This window comes from Muntiacus reevesi, chromosome 13 (assembly GCF_963930625.1).
Source record: "Muntiacus reevesi chromosome 13, mMunRee1.1, whole genome shotgun sequence".
In the NCBI taxonomy this organism is placed as follows: Eukaryota; Metazoa; Chordata; class Mammalia; order Artiodactyla; family Cervidae; genus Muntiacus; species Muntiacus reevesi.
Window position 1 is genome coordinate 43,618,117 of NC_089261.1, and position 20,685 is coordinate 43,638,801.

Sequence of the window (20,685 nt, forward strand, 5' to 3'; positions counted from 1 at the left end):
AACAAGACTGGAAATGATCAGTTTTCATTCCAATCCAAAAGAAAGACAATGCCAGAGAATGCTCAAACTGCTGCACAGTTGATCTCATCTCACATGCTAGCCAGCATGAAACTCAGAAGGTGAGAGGGGGGAAGGTGATCACCAGGGGCTGGCCGACCAGCCCCACCTGTGGTGAGGACGGCTAACCTTCCATACTTGGTCCAGAAGGGAACCAAGGGACGACCCCCATCACGGACCCGCCACCCTGGTGAGCAAGGGAGCAGGGCTGGGGACTCTGGCCGGTTGTGTTGGGGACAGCAGACAAGCCCTCGCATCCACCCACCTGGTGGATAGGCTACTCACTCCTGTTTTCTTGGGCTTTCCTGTGGCTCAGCTGATAAAGAATCTGCCTGCAATGCGGGAGACCTGGGTTGGATTCCTGGCTTGGGAAGATCCTCTGAAGAATGGAAAGGCTGCCCACTCCAGTATGCTGGCCTTGAGAATTCCATGTAGTGTATAGTCCATGGGGTTGCAAAGAGTTGGACATGACTGAGTGACTTTCACTTCATTTCACATGCTAGCAAAGTAATGCTCAAAATTCTCCAAGCAAGGCTTCAACAGGGTGTGAACCAAGAATTTCCAGATGTTCAAGGTGAATTTAGAAAAGGCAGAGGAACCAGAAATCAAATTACCAACATCTTCTGGATCATAGAAAAAGAGAATTCCAGAAAAATGCCCACTTTTGTTTCATTGACTATACTAAATCCATTGACTGTGGATCACACCAAACTGTGGAAAATTCTTAAAGAGATGGGGACACCAGACCACCTTACCTGCTTCCTGAGAAATCTGTATGCAGGTCATGAAGCAACAGTCAGAATCAGACTTGGAACAATGGACTGGTTCCAAGTTAGGAAAGGAGTACATCAAAGCTGTATATTGTCACCTTGCTTATTTAACTTCTATGCAGAGTACATCATGTGAAAAGCTGGGCTGGATGAAGCACAAGCTGAAATCAAGATTGCCCGGATAAATATCAGTAACCTCAGATATGCGGATGACACCTCCCTTATGGCAGAAAGTGAAGAGGAACTAAAGAGCCTCTTGATGAAAGTGAAAGAGGAGAGTGAAAAGTCTGACTTAAAACTCAAGACTGACTTAAAACATTCAAGAAACTAAAATCATGGCATCCAGTCCCATTGAAGTCACTCAGACTATAGCCTATCAGGTTTCTTTGTCCATGGGATTTTCCAGGCAAGAATACTGTAGTGGGTTGCCATTTCCTTCTCCAGGAGATCTTCCTGACCCAGGGATTGAACCCGGGTCTCCTGCATTGTAGGCAGACACTTTACTGTCTGAGCCACCAGGGAAGTCCTCCAGTCCCATTACTTCATGGCAAATAGATGGCAAAACAATGGAAACAGAGACTTCATTTTCTTGGGCTCCAAAATCACTGCAGATGGTGATTGCAGCCATGAAGTTAAAACCTACTTGCTCCTTGGAAGAAAAGCTATGACCAAGTAGACAGCATATTAAAAAGCAGAGCCATTACTTTATCTACAAACGTCAAAACTATGGTTTTTCCAGTAGTCGTGTATGGATGTGAGACTTGGACCATAAAGAAAGCTGAATGCTGAAGAATTGATGCTTTTGAACTGTGGTGTTGGAGAAGACTCATGAGAGTCTTATGAGAACTTATGATAGCTCTTTGGACAGCAGGGAGATTCAACCAGTCCATCCTAAAGGAAATCAGCCCTGAATATTCATTGGAAGGACTGATGCTAAAGCTGAAACTCCAATACTTTGGTCACCTGATGGAAAGAACTAACTCACTGGAAAAGACCCTGATGCTGGGAAAGACTGAAGGTGGGAGGAGAAGGGGAAGACAAAGGATGAGATGGTTGGATGACATCATTGACTCAATGGACATGAGTTTGAGTAAATTCCGGGAGTTGGTGATGAGCAGGGAGGCCTGGCATGCTGCAATTCATGGGGTCACAAAGAGTCAGACACTACTGAGTGACTGAACTGAACTGAACTGATGTACAAATGTGAGAATTGGACCATGAAGAAAGCTGAGTCCTGAAGAATAGATGCTTTTGAACTGTGGTGTTGGAGAAGACACTTGAGAGTCCCTTGGACACCAAGGAGATCAAACCTGTCAGTCCTAATGGGCTTCCCTTGTGGCTCAGCTGATAAAGAATCCACCTGTAATGTAGGAGACCTGGGTTTGATCCCTGGGGTGGGAAGATACCCTGGAGAAGCAAAACGCTACTCACTCCAGTATTCTGGCCTGGAGAATTCAATGTACTGTACAGTTCACGTGGTTGCAAAGAGCCATATATGAATGAGCAACTTTCACTTTTGCAAAGGTAATCAATCCTGAATATGCATTGAAAAGACAGAACCTGAAACTCCAATACTTTGACCACCTGATGCAAAGAACTGACTCTTTAGAAAAATCCCTGATGCTGGGAAAGATTGAAGGCAGGAGGAGAAGGGCACAACAGAGGTTGAGATGGTTGGATGACATCATTGCCCTGATGGACATGATTTTGAGCAAATCTGGGAGTTGGTGATGGACAGGGAAGCCTGATGTGCTGCAGTCCATGGAGTCACAAAGAGTCAGAGATGACTGAGTGACTGATCTGAACTGAAACTTATACAGTGACCACTATTCTAGATGCTGTAATTCTGTGGTTAAAGCGTACCCATTTGGAGCTCATTTTACAACTGGGGAGTAAGAAAAAATATATTTTGTGCAATATTGATTAGTTACAATTGTTATCAAAATGCAAAACATGGAGCGAAGGAATGACAGAACTGGGCTAGGATAATCCTTTCAGTAATGTGTTTGAGAAGACTTTTTCTAGGAGTGCTGTTATATGTGTAGTGTGGATCAGAGTTCTTGTAAGTCTAATATAGACTTAAAAGCGCAAAGCCTTCACTTTAGTTTTATTTTTACATCATACATATGAATCTCCTAGGTAAATCCAGGTTTTATATGTCCTTAAAGTTATACAGTGCTGAGTGGAACACTATTAAAAATATAAAATTATGAATGACAATTAGCTGAGAAGCCCTAAAGCTTAAGCTTTATTACCTTGATGATTAATCCACTCCTGGGGTCAGAGTTAATCAAGGGATTGGGGGCACAGCCCTGTCTGGAAAAGAGGAATGAAAACTTCCCTGTGGATTTTACATCTCCTCAAGCCACCACGGAGAGTTGAGGGCCTGGTGAGGGAGGGGAGGATACTAGGCACAGCTAACACCCCAAGTCTAACCTTTTTGCACGACATCAACTATTTATAGTTTCCTGTGGCTGGGTTATTCTACCCTTCCCCCTCACCAGTTCCCCGAAACATTAGCTGTGGGTCAGTAACTGTATGTCATTTTGTGACATAGTCCACAAAGGAAGCTTTGAGGAATAAGTGATTTTTAAAGTGCCATTAATGTTTCTAATGATAGCTGACAAGTAATTAGCTTGAAAAATATTCTAACCAAGTGGCTCGAGCAATTAAACCTGTCCGCTAAAAGTAAAGGATGTCTCATTTGATAAGAAAAGTGTAGGTTCCATGCAGTTTATTCCATTAAATGAGCTACTCCATTCCAGGCAGATTCAGAAGCACTTTGTTCTTTCTCTTAAACCCAATAGCTTCAAAACTATGGTCCTATTTGAAATATGTCAGCTAAGGCTTTAACCATAACACTAGTCTTATCTTTTCAAAAGGATTGGATCAAAGTAGCTTAGTTTTCATCTGAGTTTAACAGGGAAAATGGCCTGTGGCTGTCACTCTGTAATGAGAACTTTCCCAAGTGGCCAGCTCTAAAGAACACAGTGATGTGTTGACTTCACATTTATCATCAGAAATTCCAGTCTCTAAATATTAAAAAAAAAACAAAAAAACACAGCTCTTTAGAGAAGTGATGAGTTAGTAATATAATGCACTATTTCACCTGTGAAAAGAGCTTAGTGAGAATTAAATATTTCTTCAAACTCAGTCAAAATCAAGGGTAGTGGCTCATGTCATATAGCTGGAACATCAAACCCTGCTCCAAAGAAGCAGTGTATCATGGAATGAACCACTTATGTTCATGACAGGCTGTATTACAAGATATTATACTGGGAGCAAGACAAGTCAAATTTAGGCATTTGTACAAAATTTGAATAATAGAACTTTCCATTGAGCTCTGAATTAAGATTTCAGCCATGAAATTGGAACTACAGTCTTTGTTTTCACATTTTTTGTTACATTATCAACAATGGTAAAAAAAAAAATTAGTATTTTTATTTTAATTTTTCCCTGTTGGAAATATGTCCCTTAATATACAAGGAAAGCATTTGCCTTTATCTTCTGTCTGTCCAAACACTTGAAGAAACTGAGATTTTATTTTTACTTGGTAGATCATTTAACTCTGATGTTTCAGTTGACCTTTTTACCCTCTCTTCAAATATGTTAGCATATAGACTTTGGAAATAGCTTGTACTAGTGTTAAGTATTGGTTTCATTATGACACTGTGCATATTTATCTGAGTGAGAAATGGATCTGAAAATCGAATGTGATTGGAGCAACCATGTGTACTAGTGTCAGTCAGTCTGCCTAGAATAAAAAATTTGAAATTTCTATAAAAAATTTTTATGTGTGTGGGTGTGTATGTGTGCGTGCTAGGTCTCTTCAGTCATGTCCGACTCTGCGACCCTGCAGTCTGTGAACCTTAACTCACCTGGCTCCTCTGTCCATGGGATTCTCCAGGCAAGAATACTGGAATGGGTTGCCATACCCTCCTCCAGGGGATCTCCACAATCCAGGAATTGAACCCATGTCTCTTATATCTCCTCTATTGGCACTAGTGGGTTCTTTACCACTAACACAACCTGGGAAGCCGGCATATATATATATATATATATATATATATATATATATATATATATATATATATGTATGTATATATGTATGACAATATATGGACAGAAATTACTTCTATATTTACTGATTGTTTCACAGTCCTTCAGAGAAGTAAAATGTCATATCATAGTCCCAGGTATATAATTAATATTTAGTTCTATATTTTGACATACACTTTCCTTAAAGTTAAAAAAAGCATCAATTTTCAATGATATAATATCTACACTGAATGTTGAGGATTTCAGTTTAATTAGTATTATCAGGTGCTATAGATTAGAAAGCAATTTTAAATAGTTGAATATTACACAAATTGTTGTAGCTGTTCTGTCGCTCAGTCGTGTCTGACTCTTTGTGACGCCATGGACTGCAGCACTCCAGGCTTTCCTGTCTTTCCTCATCACACGGAGCTTGCTCAAGCTAAGGTCCATTGAGTCAGTGATGCCATCCAACCATCTCAGCCTCTGTCATCCCCTTCTTCTGTCTTCAATCTTTCCCAGCATCAGAGTCTTTTCTAATGAATCTGCTGTTCACATTAGGTAGTATTGGGGCTTCAACTTCAGCAACAGTCCTTCCACTGATATTCAGAATTGATTTCCTTTAGGATTGACTGCTTCGATCTCTTTCTAGCTCAAGGGACGCTCAAGGGACTCTCAAGAGTCTTCTCAAACACCACAGTTTAAAGCATCAGTTCTTTGGCCCTCTGCCTTCTTTATAGCCCAGCTCTCACATCCATACATGGCTACTGGAAAAACCATAGCTTTGACTACATGGACATTTGTAGGTAAAGTAATGTCTCTGCTTTTTAATATGCTGTCTAGATTTGTCATAGCTTATCTTCCAAGGAGCAAACGTATTTTAATTTCATGGCTGCAATCACCATCTGTAGTGATTTTGGAGCCCAAGAAAATAAAGCCTGTCACTGTTTCCATTGTTTCCCCATCTATTTGCCATGAGGTGATGGGACCAGATGCCATGATCTTCGTTTTTTATTTGTTGAGTTTTAAGCCAGCATTTTCATTATCCTTTCACCTTTGTCAAGAAGCTCTCTAGTTCCTCTTCACTTTCTGCCATAAAGGGTGGTGTCATCTGCATATCTGAAGTTATTGATATTTCTCTTGGCAATCTTGATTCCAGCTTGTGCTTGATCCAGTCTGGCATTTCTCATGATGTACTCTGCATATAAGTTAAATAAGCAGGGTGACAATATATAGCCTTGACACGCTCCTTTTCCTATTTTGATATAGTCCATTGTTCCATGTCTAGTTCTGTTACTTCTTGATTTGTATTTCCAGGAGTCAGGTAAGGTGGTCTGGTGATCCCATCTCTTTTAGAATTTTCCACAGTTTGTTGTGATCTGTACTGTTAAAGGCTTTCAGTTCAGTCACTCAGTCATGTCTGACTCTTTGTGACTCCATGGACTGCAGCATGCCAGGCCTCCCGTCCATCACCAACTTCCGAAATTTACTCAAACTCATGTTCATTGAGTTGGCGATGCCATCCAACCATCTCATTCAATGTCCTCCCCGTTTCCTCCCACCTTCAATTTTCCCAGCATCAGGGTCTTTTCTAACAAGTTAGTTCTTCACATCAGGTGGTGAAAGTATTGGAGTTTCAGCTTAAGGATCAGTCCTTCCAATGAATATGCAAGACTGATTTCCTTTAGGATTGACTGGTTGAGTCTCCCTGCAGTCCAAAGAACTCTCATGAGTCTTCTCCAACACCACAGTTCAAAAGCATCAATTCTTCAGCGCTCAGCTTTCTTTACAGTCCAACTCTCACATCCATACATGACTACTGGAAAAGCCACAACTTTGACTAGACAGACCTTTGTTGGCAAAGTAATATCTGCTTTTTAATATGCTGTCTAGGTTGGTCATAGCTTTTCTTCCAAGAAGCAAGCATCTTTCAATTCCATGTCTCCAGTCACCATCTATAGTGATTTTGGAGCCCCTCAAAATAAAGTCTTTCACTGTTTGTATCATTTCCCCATCTATTTGCCATGAAGTGATGGGACTGGATGCCATGATCTTAGTTTTCTGAATGTTGAATTTTAAGCCAGCTTTTTCACTCTCCTCTTTCACTTTCATCAAGAGGTTCTTTAGTTCTTGGCTTTCTGGCATAAGGGTGGTGTCATCTGCATATCTGAGGATATTAATATTTCTCCCGGCAATCTTGATTCCAGCTTGTGCTTCATTCAGCCCAGAATCTCTCATGATGTACTCTGCATATAAGTTAAATAGGCACAGTGACAATATATATCCTTGACATACACCTTTCCCAATTTGGAACCAGTCTGTTGTTCCATGTCTGGTTTTAACTCTTGCGTCTTGACCTGCATGCAGATATATCTGGAGGCAGGTAAGGTGGTCTTGTATTCCCATCTCTTTAAGAATTTTCCACAGTTTGTTGTGATCTACACAGTCAAAGGCTTTGCCTAGTCAATGAAGCAGAAGTAGATGCTTTTCTGGAATTCTCTTGCTTTTTCTGTGATCTGATGGATGTTGGCAGTTTGATCTCTGGTTCCTCTGCCTTTTCTAATTCTGGCTGAAATATCTGGAAGTTCTCAGTTTATGTACTGTTGAAGCCTTGCTTGGAGAATTTTTAGTATTAACTTTGCTAATGTGTGAAATGAGTACAACTGTGAGGTAATTGGAACATTCTTTGGCATTGCCTTTTTTATAATTTGGAGTGAAAACTGATCTTTTCCAGTCCTGTGTCCACTGCTGAGTTTTCCAAATTTGCTGGCATATTGAGTGCAGAACTTTAACAGCATCATTTGTTAGGATTTGAAATAGCTTAACTGCAATTCCATCACCTCCACTAGCTTTGTTCATAGTGATGCTTCTTCCTAAGGCACACCTGTCTTTGTACTCCAGGATGTCTGTCTCTAGGTGGATGATCATACCATTGTGATTATCTGGGTCGTGAAGATCTTTTTTGTATAGTTCTTCTGTGTATTCTTGCCACCTCTTATTAATATCTTCTGCTTCTGTTAGGTCCATACCATTTCCGTCCTTTTTGTGCCCATCTTTGCATGAAATGTTCCCTTGGTATCTCTAATTTTCTTGAAGAAATTTTTCGTTTTTCCCATTCTTTTGTTTTCTTCTATTTCTTTGTATTTGTTACTTAGGTAGGCTTTCTTATCTATCCGTGTTATTCCTTGGAACTCTGTATTCAGATGGGTATATTTTTCCTTTTCTCCTTTGCTTTTTACTTCTCTTCTTTTCTCAGCTATTTCTCAGGCCTTCTGAGACAACCATTTTGGCTTTTTGTATTTCTTTTTCTTGGGGATGATTTTGATCACCACCTCCTGTACAATGTTATGAACCTCTGTCCATAGTTCTTCAGGCACTCTGTCACATCTAACCCCTTGAATCTATTTGTCACTTCCACTGTATAATCATTAGGGATTTGATTTAGGTCATACCTGAATGCCCTAGTGGTTGTCCCTACTTTCTGCACTTTAAGTCTGAGTTTGGCAATAAAGAGTTCATGATATGAGCCACAGTCTGCTCCTGGTCTTATTTTTGCTGACTGTATAGAGCTTCTCCATTTCGACTGCAAAGAATATAATCTTTGATTTATATTCTTTAGTATTGAAAGAATACTATATTTAGTATTCTTTAGTTTTTATTATTTAGTAGTATTATTTAGTATTTACTAAATACTAAAATACTGATTTTAGCATTGACCATCTGGTGATGTCCATGTTTAGAGTCGGCACTAGTGTATGTGCTATCTTGGTGGCTCAGATGGTAAAGATTTCACCTGCAATGTGGGAGACCTGAGTTCCTTCCCTGAGTTGGGAAGATATCTGGAGAAGGGACTAGAGCATAACTATTCCCACTCCAGTATTCTTGTCTGGATAGTTCCATGGACAAAGGAGCCTGGCAGGCTATAGTCCATGGTGTCGCTAGGAGTAGGACAGTAATATATTTTTATTATGAAAACAAAATTTGGAAGAAAGCAACATATTTTAAAAACAGAGCTTTTGTTACATAAGTTACTCTTTACACATAAAGCTCTTTGAGGCACAGACTATTAGCACCATCCTTTAGTCTATTCATGTTTTCTCACTTTGTGAACAGAATTCCAATTACAAATTGGAAGCAAACACGTAGCTAATAAGACATTTCTCGGAATACCTTAAACTGGTATGACTAAGATCTTGCCAATGAGGTGTAAACACAGTTTTCTATGGTGCTTCTGGAAACTTAAAAGGAGAGGCCTTGTGTATCTTCTGCCAGTTGACCAACTCTTTCTTTGGTATATAAATGTGATGATTGGAGCTTTAGGGGCCATCTTGGTTGGTAAGACTGAAAGCAACATCTCAGAAATGGCAAAGACAGCCTGACTCTATTAAATGAGCTACTCCATTGCAGGCAGATCCAAAAGCTCTTTTTCTTTCCCTTAAACCCTCATAGCTTCAAACTATGTCTCTATTTGAGAGTTTACAGACTTAATGGAGCTGCTCTACTAACTTTACTCGAAATATCAACCTCTGGACTTCTTTTGTGTGTGAGAAAAATAAACTTATATTTTGTTTGATCTACTGTTATTATTTTCTGCATGTGGCCCAACCTCTTCCCAAATGGTATGCAATATAATAATTTAAATGCTGCCTTTTGAAGAATATTCAATGGTATGGGGAAATTCAGGTGATATATTAAGTCAATTTTCTAACTAACAGACAAGTAAACCAAACTGCTGACAAGTTTTATCATCTTTACTTTCTTCTTTATACTGTTCTGTATTATTAAAATTTTCTAAAATGAATATAAGTAACACTGTGAAGAACATATTTGTACGTAAAATTTATGTACAAAAAAGTAATCCACCTCAAAGTACAGGGTTAAAATGATTTTTTATATACATATTGACTTATCAGTATAGTGATTACTTGAATCTAATTTAGTTTGAAGCCAGTAGCAAAAAGAAAATGCTATTTTCTTTATAACCAAAAGAGTTCTGATGTTAAAATTTTGACTATATATTGGGCACATGTTTTTTTCACTTTTAATTAGATGTTGGATTTTTTTCCCCTATGAAAATTATTGGTGAACCATTAATAACCTGAACTAGATGTGTGAGACAATAGAGAAGTCAAGGATGATTTCAAAGTTTTTGGCTTAAGCAACTGGAATTATAAAATCTGCTCTCATGGAGAAGGGTAGAAACGATCCTCCAGACTAAATTTGGGAGGCATATCTAAAATTTAGTCCTTTTTGAAAACGGAAGTATAATTGACCTACAATACCGCTAGTTTCAGGTGAACAACACAATGATTCAGTATTTTTATACATTACCAAATGATCATCATGTTAAGCCTAGTTACCATCTGTCACCATACAGAGATATTATAGTATTATTTACAGTATTCCCCATGACTCTAAAAGCCAGTCTTGAGTATGTTAAACATGAGGTATCTTTTAGAAATCCAAGTGGAGATGTAGCATGACAAGTTAGATATATGAGTCTGGTATTCAGGAGAGAGGCCGGAGCCAAAGATATAAATCTGGGATTCATCTGTGAGCAGATGTTATTTAAAAATCGTGAAGTGGATGAGATCATCATGTCACTGAGCGTGAAGGAAAGAAGAGATGAGAAAAATTGAGGCAAGAGAAAACTTATGAGGTTGTGGTCTCCTGAAAGTCATGTGAAGGATTTGTATGAGGAAGAAAGGCAAGAAGAATTCTGTCAAATGTTGATGATAAGACAGATAAAATGAGGGCAGAGATGTATTTAGCACGTGGAAGTTATTAGTACATTCATGAGAGTGGTTTGGTGAGGAGTAGGCACTAAAGCCTGATAGAAGAGAGTTTAAGAGAAAGTTACAGGAAGGGCTTCCCTTGTGGCTAAGCTGGTTAAGAATTGCCTGCAGTGAGGGAGACCTGGGTTTGATCCCTGGATTGGGAAAATCCCCGGAAGGGAAGGCTACCCACTCCAGTATTCTGGCCTGGAAAATTCCATGGACTGTTTAGTCCATGGAGTTGCAAAGATTCGGATATGACTGAGCAACTTTCACTTCACTTGAGAAGAGTGGAGAAGAGACTTTAGAAAAGGAATCTTGGAGAGATTGATTATAGACTACTCTTTGCATGGAGTTTTTCAGTAAAGGAAAGGAGAAAAGCGGGGCAGGAGTTGGCATGGAAATTGAGGTCTAGAGAATAATTTTCATTGTTTTGTGTTAATATGGTGAAAATAACATGTTTTTGTACCAGTAAAAGTGATCCAGAAAAGATAGAAAAACATGAATCAGAAGAGAGAGGAAGCACTGGGAGTGTATCCTTGGAGAGAATGTGATCAAGTGTGCATGTGGAGAGACTGGCTTTAGAAAAGAATGGAGTTCACTGATAGGAACAGGCAGAAAGGCAGGTTAAATGGGTAAAAATACCAGTAGGCGGTAGATGTAAGGCTGCTTGTTAGCACATGGTCCTTACTGATTGCTACAATTATTTTCAGTGAATTGGGAAGCAAAGTTATCAACTGGGGAGTGAGGGTAGGCAAAGAAATGTTTGAAGTTTGAAGAAAAAGAATCAGTGTGAAATATTAGCTAGTGATAGTGGAGAATGAATGGACTAAGGAAACATTATGAATGACAAGAAGCATTAAGGATCTACCTGAGGTATATGGTCATAAATTGAAGGTGGAGTCAGTCAGCATGGTTATGAGTTTTTCTTCAGTCATTTTCAGCTGCTTGGATGCAGGCATGAATTAGGCTGAAAATTGTATTTAATCTGTATTGTGGTTTAGCCAAAGGACTATGATAAAGGAAAAAAGCCCAAGACAATTTTGTGAGAATTGAAGGAAATGAATATAGTGAACATCAGTGGAATTAAATAGAATAAGGAGAGAAGGAGGAGTATTCAGTGGGTGAGATAAAAAGAATCAATGGATTGGAAATCTCATTTGGATAGATAGACTGTAGGAGTCAGGATACTGAAGGTAATAAGTTGGAGAGATGGGAGATGTTTACCTCAGTTATAACCACAGGAGTGAGTAGCTAAGGTGGGTGGAAAACAGAACAATCAGAGGAGTTCAGGAAACCAGATTTTTTAGAAAAAATCTTGAAGCTTGGTGATTTTACATGTTCATAAAATTTTAATTTTTAAAATTTTCTTAATATCAACATGTATGAATTAAAGACATAAGGGCTATACATTTTAGCATCTGTTTAGAGAAAGAAATAGGATATCTGGATTTTTTTCCTAGAAATGAAGAGATGGAAGTAATACTACTTTAATTTTGATGTTAGTTTAATGTTTTATAGGAATGAACCATACAAAATTGCTGATATTAAGCTGTCAACCTATAAAATGGTGATTTGCTATGCATACAGATACGTATACGAATCAGTAAGATAAAATTGCTCAAACAAAAGTAAAAACAGGTCTGAGATTCTGTTTGTAGGAACTGACTTCCTGAAAAAGAAACATGAGTTTCTCTTTTAAGAAGCAGAACTAAGAGCAGTCAGGCAAGAAATGACTTTCATTATTTATCTTTAGTCTTCCTCTCTGGGATCATTCTCAGCAGACTCATTATTAGAAGCGAGATGCCACTGATTTTTTAATATTTTTGTTATAAAAATAATACATAAACACATCTTTATTTTCAAAAGATGCAGACAATGCAAAAATTTATGTGGTAGAATATGAAAGTTTTTCTCTTTTTCCTTCCCAAACATCAACTGTTTTTCTCAGAGGTAAGCAAATTTTTACCTGTACATAACAACACATCTCTCCTTTTCCTCTTCCTTCTCTTTCCCTTTCTCTTCTTTTTTTCTTCTTTCACATAGATGGAAAAATAATACAGGCACATTTTTTAACTTGAATTTTTCAGTTAGTGATATATTTTATAGATCTTTCTATGACAATGTATAAAGCTACTTCATTTTAAATGGTTACATTTGCTCTGTAGTGTTAATATATCATAATTTATTTAACCACCTCTATTTAAGGATTTTAGATTACTAGAAGTAAATGATGATAACAGTAATTCTTTCATGGGATATTGTGAGAGTTGAAAAAAAATAATATATGTAAAACACTTATGAGAGTACCTGGCATGTAGTAAGTATTTGAACTAACACTTGACAAGGAGAGTTTATTGGCTTAATACTATCCTTTACCTGGACACTTGAAGCCCATTTTATGTGGTTCTAGTATGGCTGCTTGAAGCTCAGACATGATGATGGTCTTCAATAAAAGGGCCGGGGACACAGTAACTATCTCATCAGCATATTGAGGAAGGAGTCAGAAGAGGGGGAGGAGAGAATATTAGAATATATTTTTTATGGGAGATTAGAAAACCCACTGTTGACCAGAATAGTTCAGAGGATGCTTCCTTCAATGAAGCAATGAATGGACTTGTGAGGGGAGCACTAATATAGTTTGAGAAGCTCAGTGGTTATCTTCTGAAGACTAGTGTTGACAGTCGAGTAGAATGCCTTGGAACTGGACTTACAAGGATAGATTAGTGGAAAATCAGAGGCCTAGAGGCATTTCTTGGAGAAGGAAATGGCAACCCACTCCAGTATTCTTGCCTAGAGAATCCCGTGGACAGAGGAGCCTGGTGGGCTGCTGTCCATAGGGTCGCACAGAGTTGGACATGACTGAAGCGACTTAGCATGCATGCATGCATTGGAGAAGGAAGTGGCAGCCCACTCCAGTGTTCTTGCCTGGAGAATCCCAGGGACGGGGGAGCCTGGTGGGCTGCCGTCTATGGGGTCACACAGAGTCGGACGTGACTGGAGTGACTTAGCAGCAGCAGCAGCAGCAGCAGCAGAGGCATTTCTTAGACCTTGGAGGCGAGTCTGATGTAATTACTGTGATAGTCAGCAGTGTTAGAGTGGTAATCTGGTTGCCTTAATGTGCAGTGATCTCTGGCAATGACTGTTAGACCATGGTATTCCTAGGATGAAAGAGATGGGTGATCTGTTAGGGTATTTCTTGACTTTTGTAACCAAATATATAGTTATAAAATAAATAGTGGGATGGAAGAAATCTATTTTTTATTGGCACAATGAAAAATCCAATGCCTCACCCTGGTTCAGTAAGGGAGCCTGTTCTCACACCTCAGTGTAATCAAGGGAAGAAAAACCCAGGTCTGCTTGAGGAAGATTTTGCAACTTCATTATGAGAATATTCAAAAAATACTCCCTTATTTTCTAGCAAGACCTGTGGCAGTTAACCAGATTAACTGCATATGGAAGGAAGGGCGATTCCTAGGCTTTTGAGAAGAGTGGGATGCAGAGTTTCAGTTGATATTGATACTGAGAGAACCAGGATGCTATCACATCTCCAGGTTGCAGGTAATAAATAGACTCACTGATTAGTAAATTGAAATGAGTCTATAAGGCATCCCATCTATGGTCCCCAAATGAGATTTCAGAGATTGATATTTCCCTTAATCTTAAAAAAAAATACAAAGGTGGTAGCTTTAACATAGTTCTATTTAGTTCTCCTGTATGGTTTATACAAAAGCAGGTGAATCATAGCATATGTGGGTAAATCACTGTAAGCCTTACCAAATAGTATCAGCAATTGTTGCCACTGCCCCAGATGTAGTATTTTTATTGGAGTAGAAACAGAACCTCTGGTACTTGATGTGTGACTATTGATCTGGTAAAGATGCTTTCAATCTGTATTATTAATGAAGATCAAAATGGAATGACTCCAGGGCTATCTTCTATATGTGTTCTATAGTCTGAAGAATCTTTGATAATTTTTGACATTCTATTAAATCATCATGGTCACTGATTATCTTCTACTAATCAGACCTGATGGAAAAGAAGTGGCCAGTACCCTGGATGCTCTACTAAAACACATGAATGAGAGAGGATGGGGGATTGATCCTGTAAGATTCAGGGACTTGTCAAATAGGTAAAATTTGAGGGACTGGTTTGGGGGATGCGAAACATTCCATCAAGTTAACCGATCATTGTACCTTGCACTCTTCAATTCTGAGAAGAATGGACAGTCCTTGGCTTGGTGCACTTGGACTTTTTTGAATTTTGGAGGCAACACCATACTTGAGATTAATCAATCCTTCTCTAATGGCTATTTGGTTACTCAGAAGAATGCTGGTTTCGTGTGAGAAGAAGCCAGAGAAAGAGACTTCTTTACTAGGTCTAAGTCATTGTATACACTGTCCTTCCCTTCAAGGTGTATGACCCACCAGATCCTGTGGAAATAGATGTAAGAAGCCTTGTTAAGAGAGGCTTTTACACAGTCACGTAGGCACCTAGAAGAATGTGATCTCTTCAGCAAAAAACTTTAACAAGTAGATTTTGGGAGGCAATTAAGCCCTTAAAGAGACTGAGTCCCTTTTCATGATGCCTCAAACAACCATGAAACTGGAGTGACCTAGTAGAAGGGTTTGCAGGATACATCAAAGAATAAGGTCTGGCAGATACATAGCAATTTATTGAAGGATGGAAATTATATAATACAGACTGGACTTAAACAAGATCAAAAGACAGATAAACTGATGGTTCTTCCTCAGCTTTGTGGAACATTCCTTTCAGCTCGCTGATGGAGTAGGAGAGAAATTTGGCCCCATAGGCTGTCTTAATAGTTAAGCGTGAACCAGTTGCAATACTGATGCACTGTAGATCCACTCAAGGGTAGTTCTTAAAGACATTGATGAGAGGAAATGATTACATCGGGCAGAACTGTGAAGAGCATACATAATTTTCCACCTTACCTGGAGGGAAAAGTGGTCTGATGTAAGACTATGATTTCTCATGCAGCAGTGCATGGCTTTGCTTGTTGGTTCAAGGAAGGGATTGGAAAACTGTATCCTGAAAAACAAGCCTGCTCCAATGTTTGTTTCTATATAGCCTGTGAGTTAAAAATTGATTTTCTATTTTTGGATTGGTTGGAAAAATTTTAAAAGAATAATATATCATGATGTGTGAAAATCACATGAAACTCAAATTTCAATGTCCATAAATAACATTTTGTTGAGACACAGCCACACATTCATTTATGTAATATTTATGGCTATTTTTCTGCTACAAAGGCAGATTTGAATAGCTGCAATAGAGATTATATGGCTCAGATCACCAAATCTAAAATATTTAGTATACAGACCTTTTATGGGAAAACTTTACAGACTTCATGGTCAATGACTTGGGAGAATGACTAGAATATTATAGGCAAGGATATTTTTAAAAGAATTATATGGATGGACTCATGGAAATGGATTCAGGCTTTGTGTGTCTCATACCAATGCCTAGCAAAAAGATTCCACTATGGAGGAGACTGAACAACCAGTGGACAGGATGATTCATCTGACAGGTATATGCCAGCCGTTGTCCTCAGGCATCTTATTGCTTACCATACGGGTCCATGAATTGAGTAGACATGGTAATACTGATAAAGCCTGTGTATGGATGTAACAGCGTGGTCTCCTATCCTAGATGATATAGCTACTGTCACGACTAAATGCCCTATCTATTGGCAGCAGCAATCAATACTGGGATCTTGACATTGTATATCACTGAGCATGCCTGCTCTCCATTTAGTGTTAGCTTGTTAAACAGGGATCCTCAATTTCTGGGCCACAGACTGGTACCTGCTGTCAGATCAGTGGCAGCATTAGATTAGAAATAAACTGACACCTGATGCAAAGAGCTGACTCATAGGAAAAGACTCTGAGGTTGGGAAAGATTGAAGGCAAAAGGAAAAGGGGGTAGCAAAGGATGAAATGGTTAAATAGCATCACCAACTCGATGGGCATGAATTTGAGCAAACTCTGGGAGAGAGTGGAGGACAGAAGAGCCTGGCATTCTGCAGTCCGTGGGGTCACAAAGAGTCAGACATGACGTAGTGACTAAATAATAGAAACAAAATGCCCAATAAATGTAGTGAATCATCCTGGAATCATCCTCCCTACCCCCAAGCTGTGGAAAAATGATCTTTCACGAAATTGTTCCCAGGTGCCAAAAAGTCTGGGGACCACTGTTATAAAAGATCCTTTCCTGCCTTGTTGGGGCAAGTAATTCATTCTTACCAAAATTGACACTCAATCCCTGTGTGAATCTGCCTGTTCTGCTTGTGGTGTGGGGGCTTCCCAGGTGGCGCTAGTGGTAAAGAACCTGCCTGCCAATGTAGAAGATGTCAGAGACACGGGTTTGATCCCTGGGTCGGAAGATCCCCTGAAGAAGGGCATGGCAACCGACTCCAATATTCTTGCCTGGAGAATTTCATGGACAGAGGAGCCTGGCAGGCTACAGAGCACCACTACCTGAGAGTTTGGACAAAGTCAGACTTGCTGATGTGGGATACATAAAAACACATCCCCAGATATGGCCACGGGATCTATTCATCAAGCAGTCAATTTAAATCTAAGTTATTTAAATCTAAGCTGTGACTGCTTGGAAATGATGTACTGTTAAACTGCTGTTCTTCGGGATGCATTGTACGATTTGATCACATACTTGAGGCCATGTCTTCAATAGCTACAATATATGGATTCACGGACAAAGGGGAGGAAGTATGATCAATCCTTCTCAATTTGACTTCAGTGACCCACCCTACAGTTTGTCCTATTTTTCCACCACAAATCTAAGGTTTATGGATTAGAGCTTTTGATTCCCAAGCTTCTACCCAAGATACAGTCAGGATTCTACATGAACTGAAGCTCTATCAGTGAACAGTTTATAATTACACTTGTTAGAGACTGACAGGAGCCTTAGGTTTTAAGACTGTGAATTCTAGAATTGATGGTAGAGAAAGGAGTATATTGTGACTTGCACTTGGCTATTGCTCTGGGTTGCATGTGTGTGTGCTAAATCACTGCAGTTGTGTCCAGCTCTTTGTGACCCTTTGGGCTGTAGCCCACCAGACTCCTCTGTCCATGGGATTCTTTAGGCAAGAATGCTGAAGTGAGTTGCCATACCCTCCTCCAGGCAATCTTCCTGACCCAGGTATTGAACTGGTGTGTCTTTATGTCTCCTGCTTTGGCAGGGGGGTTCTTTACCACTAGCACCACCTGGGAAGCCCATCACTCTGGGTATTGTCACTTATTCCACTAACTCTTCTGTATCAAGCCTCTTTGAAAGACTGGCTAATCACCAGTTTGAGAAGTTAGTGGCAGAGTGGTTTTAGTGTGGCTCACTGATGACTAAGAATGGAACAAGGAGTAGACTGCAGCCAGTACTTCAGTATGCTGAGTCACATCTCACTGATCTACATCTGATTTCAGCCATAGCATATTAGAAAGTTCTTTGCACACTCAAATTCACATGGACATAATACTGCTGTAAATGCAAGCTATGCTTTTCTTTCTTCTTTCTGAAGTCATTGGAACTCAGTCAGTGTGGAAGTCAGGCTAGAAGTATGGGGAACTTAGTGCTCTGAGGCTGACCCTTGACCAAAGTGGGGCAGGAAATAATATATAAATACTTGCTTTTCTATCTTTTTCATGAGCAGTTCAGGGAGGCGTTATGGGAAACTGAGACTTCATTGTGTACCACATCATCATCAAAGCTTTGCATTCACTTTTCCTCATTTTCTGTGTCCCTGTTCATTATACCTGTTCTCTGTGATCACTTAAAAAAAATTACCTACATTGAAATTTCTTTCTCAGGATCTCCTTCACAGTAATTCATAATTGATATCTCAATAAATATTATATAAGACAGTATCATCTGAAATATTAAAGTTGGCACAGTTTGTATGTGGTCAAAACTGTTGTTCTTTTCCTTTATGGCTTCTGTGTATTGTGCTTTGCTTATGAAGCCCTAACCACTTTGAGATTATGAAAACATTTGTCAATAGCTCCTTTTAATACTTACAAAGTACATTGTCTAACCACTATCATGTACTTTTATCTATTTCATGAGATACGAATTTAGTGTTATTCTTTGATATAGTTAACTATCCTCTCATCATTTTTAATAATTCATTTCCTTTATAAGTTGATTTTGAATGTCAATTTATATAATATACATAATTCCTATGTAAATTTTATTATGGTTTACTGGCCTGTATTCACATCATTGTGCACATATCACAGTACTTTAACTATTTATAGTTTATGTTGATATCTGCTTGGGCAAGTTCTAGTTTTAGTGTTTTGTTTATTTTTTCATAGTTGCTTTGACCATTTCTATACACATTCTTTTCAATATGAACCTTACTCTCAGCTTTACAAATTTTCTTTAAGGTTTTTGATTGAGATTATTGATATCTTATTGAATTTATATGTTGATTTGTGGATATATAACATCCTTATTGAACTTTCCCATTCAGAACTTAATCGACTTATTTTTCTTTTTAACCCTTTTAATCACTTTGTTCACTTACTTCTCATTCTACATATTTATATTTCTTGTAAGTTTTATGCATATTTCATAAATTTGATTTCTTTTTGTATAGTTTGTTAATGGGATCTTCTTTTCTAGGAGTGTGTGGGAGATGGTATACGTAAGAACTATTGCTTTTGTGAGTTGATACTCTATCAAGCTTCTTATTGAACTCTTTATTTTTATTATATTTTTCTGTTCATATAGGTAGATTTTCAAGGAATACAAATTATATCATCTGCAAGTAATGAGAATTATTTTCTTATTTGCTATTATTTTTACTCATGGGAGAGTAGATATATGTGTTAAATTGACCATTTTCTTCACTGACTTAAAAAATAAAAAATTCGAGATACAGATCAAGCATATTTTGAGTCTATATTAATGTAAACCCTCTGCTCTGGAAGACTAAAACCCAAAATTAATGTGAAAGAGTAAGAATCCAAAGACAGGAAACTGATGTTGAGGAAGCGCCAGGAGTCTGAGAGTGACCCAGAAGCAGATCACAAGACGCTTAGTAAGAATCAGCAAGAGTCAAAATCAAGGAGCAGCAAATCCAAGCCAAGGTTCCAGAATGCTGATATCATTCCTTTTCCGTGGCACAGTGTTTAGTTCGAAAGGCATGAGGTAGTCAGAGACTGAAATGTATTAGCTGGGAAGTGAGATATTGCTAGAATCATAACAATGGAAATGGAAAAGGTATGGTTCAACTGAAGCATTCAGAATGATCTCTACTTTTGTGGGATTTTGTGGAATATGGGATACCATTTTTTCCCCTAGTCATCCTAAGAGCTATAAGCAAACTGTATATGCAAATTTAATTTTTTTCCCTTTCTGTGAAGTGTTTGCACACACAGTCTACCCAGGAATGCTGTTGAATATTTAAGGCTTGGGTTTTATAATTGACTGCCAATAATAAATAAAGTAGAAATCCTATAATTTCTCATCACTATTAATTATTATTTTGAGTAAAAAGGTGAAATAAGTCTCAACCTCCCTACCAAAAAATGTATGATTTTTTTTGAGAAGTGGAGTAATTAACTACCAATCAGCGTCCTTATTTCCATAATATAAGGTAATGTCTGTCAACTCCCAGCTTGAACTGTAACTGAAGAGCCTATGACTATAAATACTAGCCTAAGAAAATATTTATAGTAGTCATATAACTATATACTAATAATTTAATTTAGTAAATATTTATTAGCCCCATATTTATGTCTATTGCAAGCACCGAGATAGACAGGTAGACCATATTAGCTAGTCAGAAGAAGAAAAAATTCTTATACATGGAGAAAATGAGAGAAATGAAGTAGCTTTGGCTATACTAATTAAACTAATACAAATGAGTATAAATAAAAGTATGATTTAGTAAGCATGTATTTTCTGACATGTAAATATAGTCAAAGAGACTCTGGAAAAATGCTGTCAGCCCCATTAAAGATAAAAACAGAAATAGTTTCAATCACCCTTGACAGAATAAGAAATGT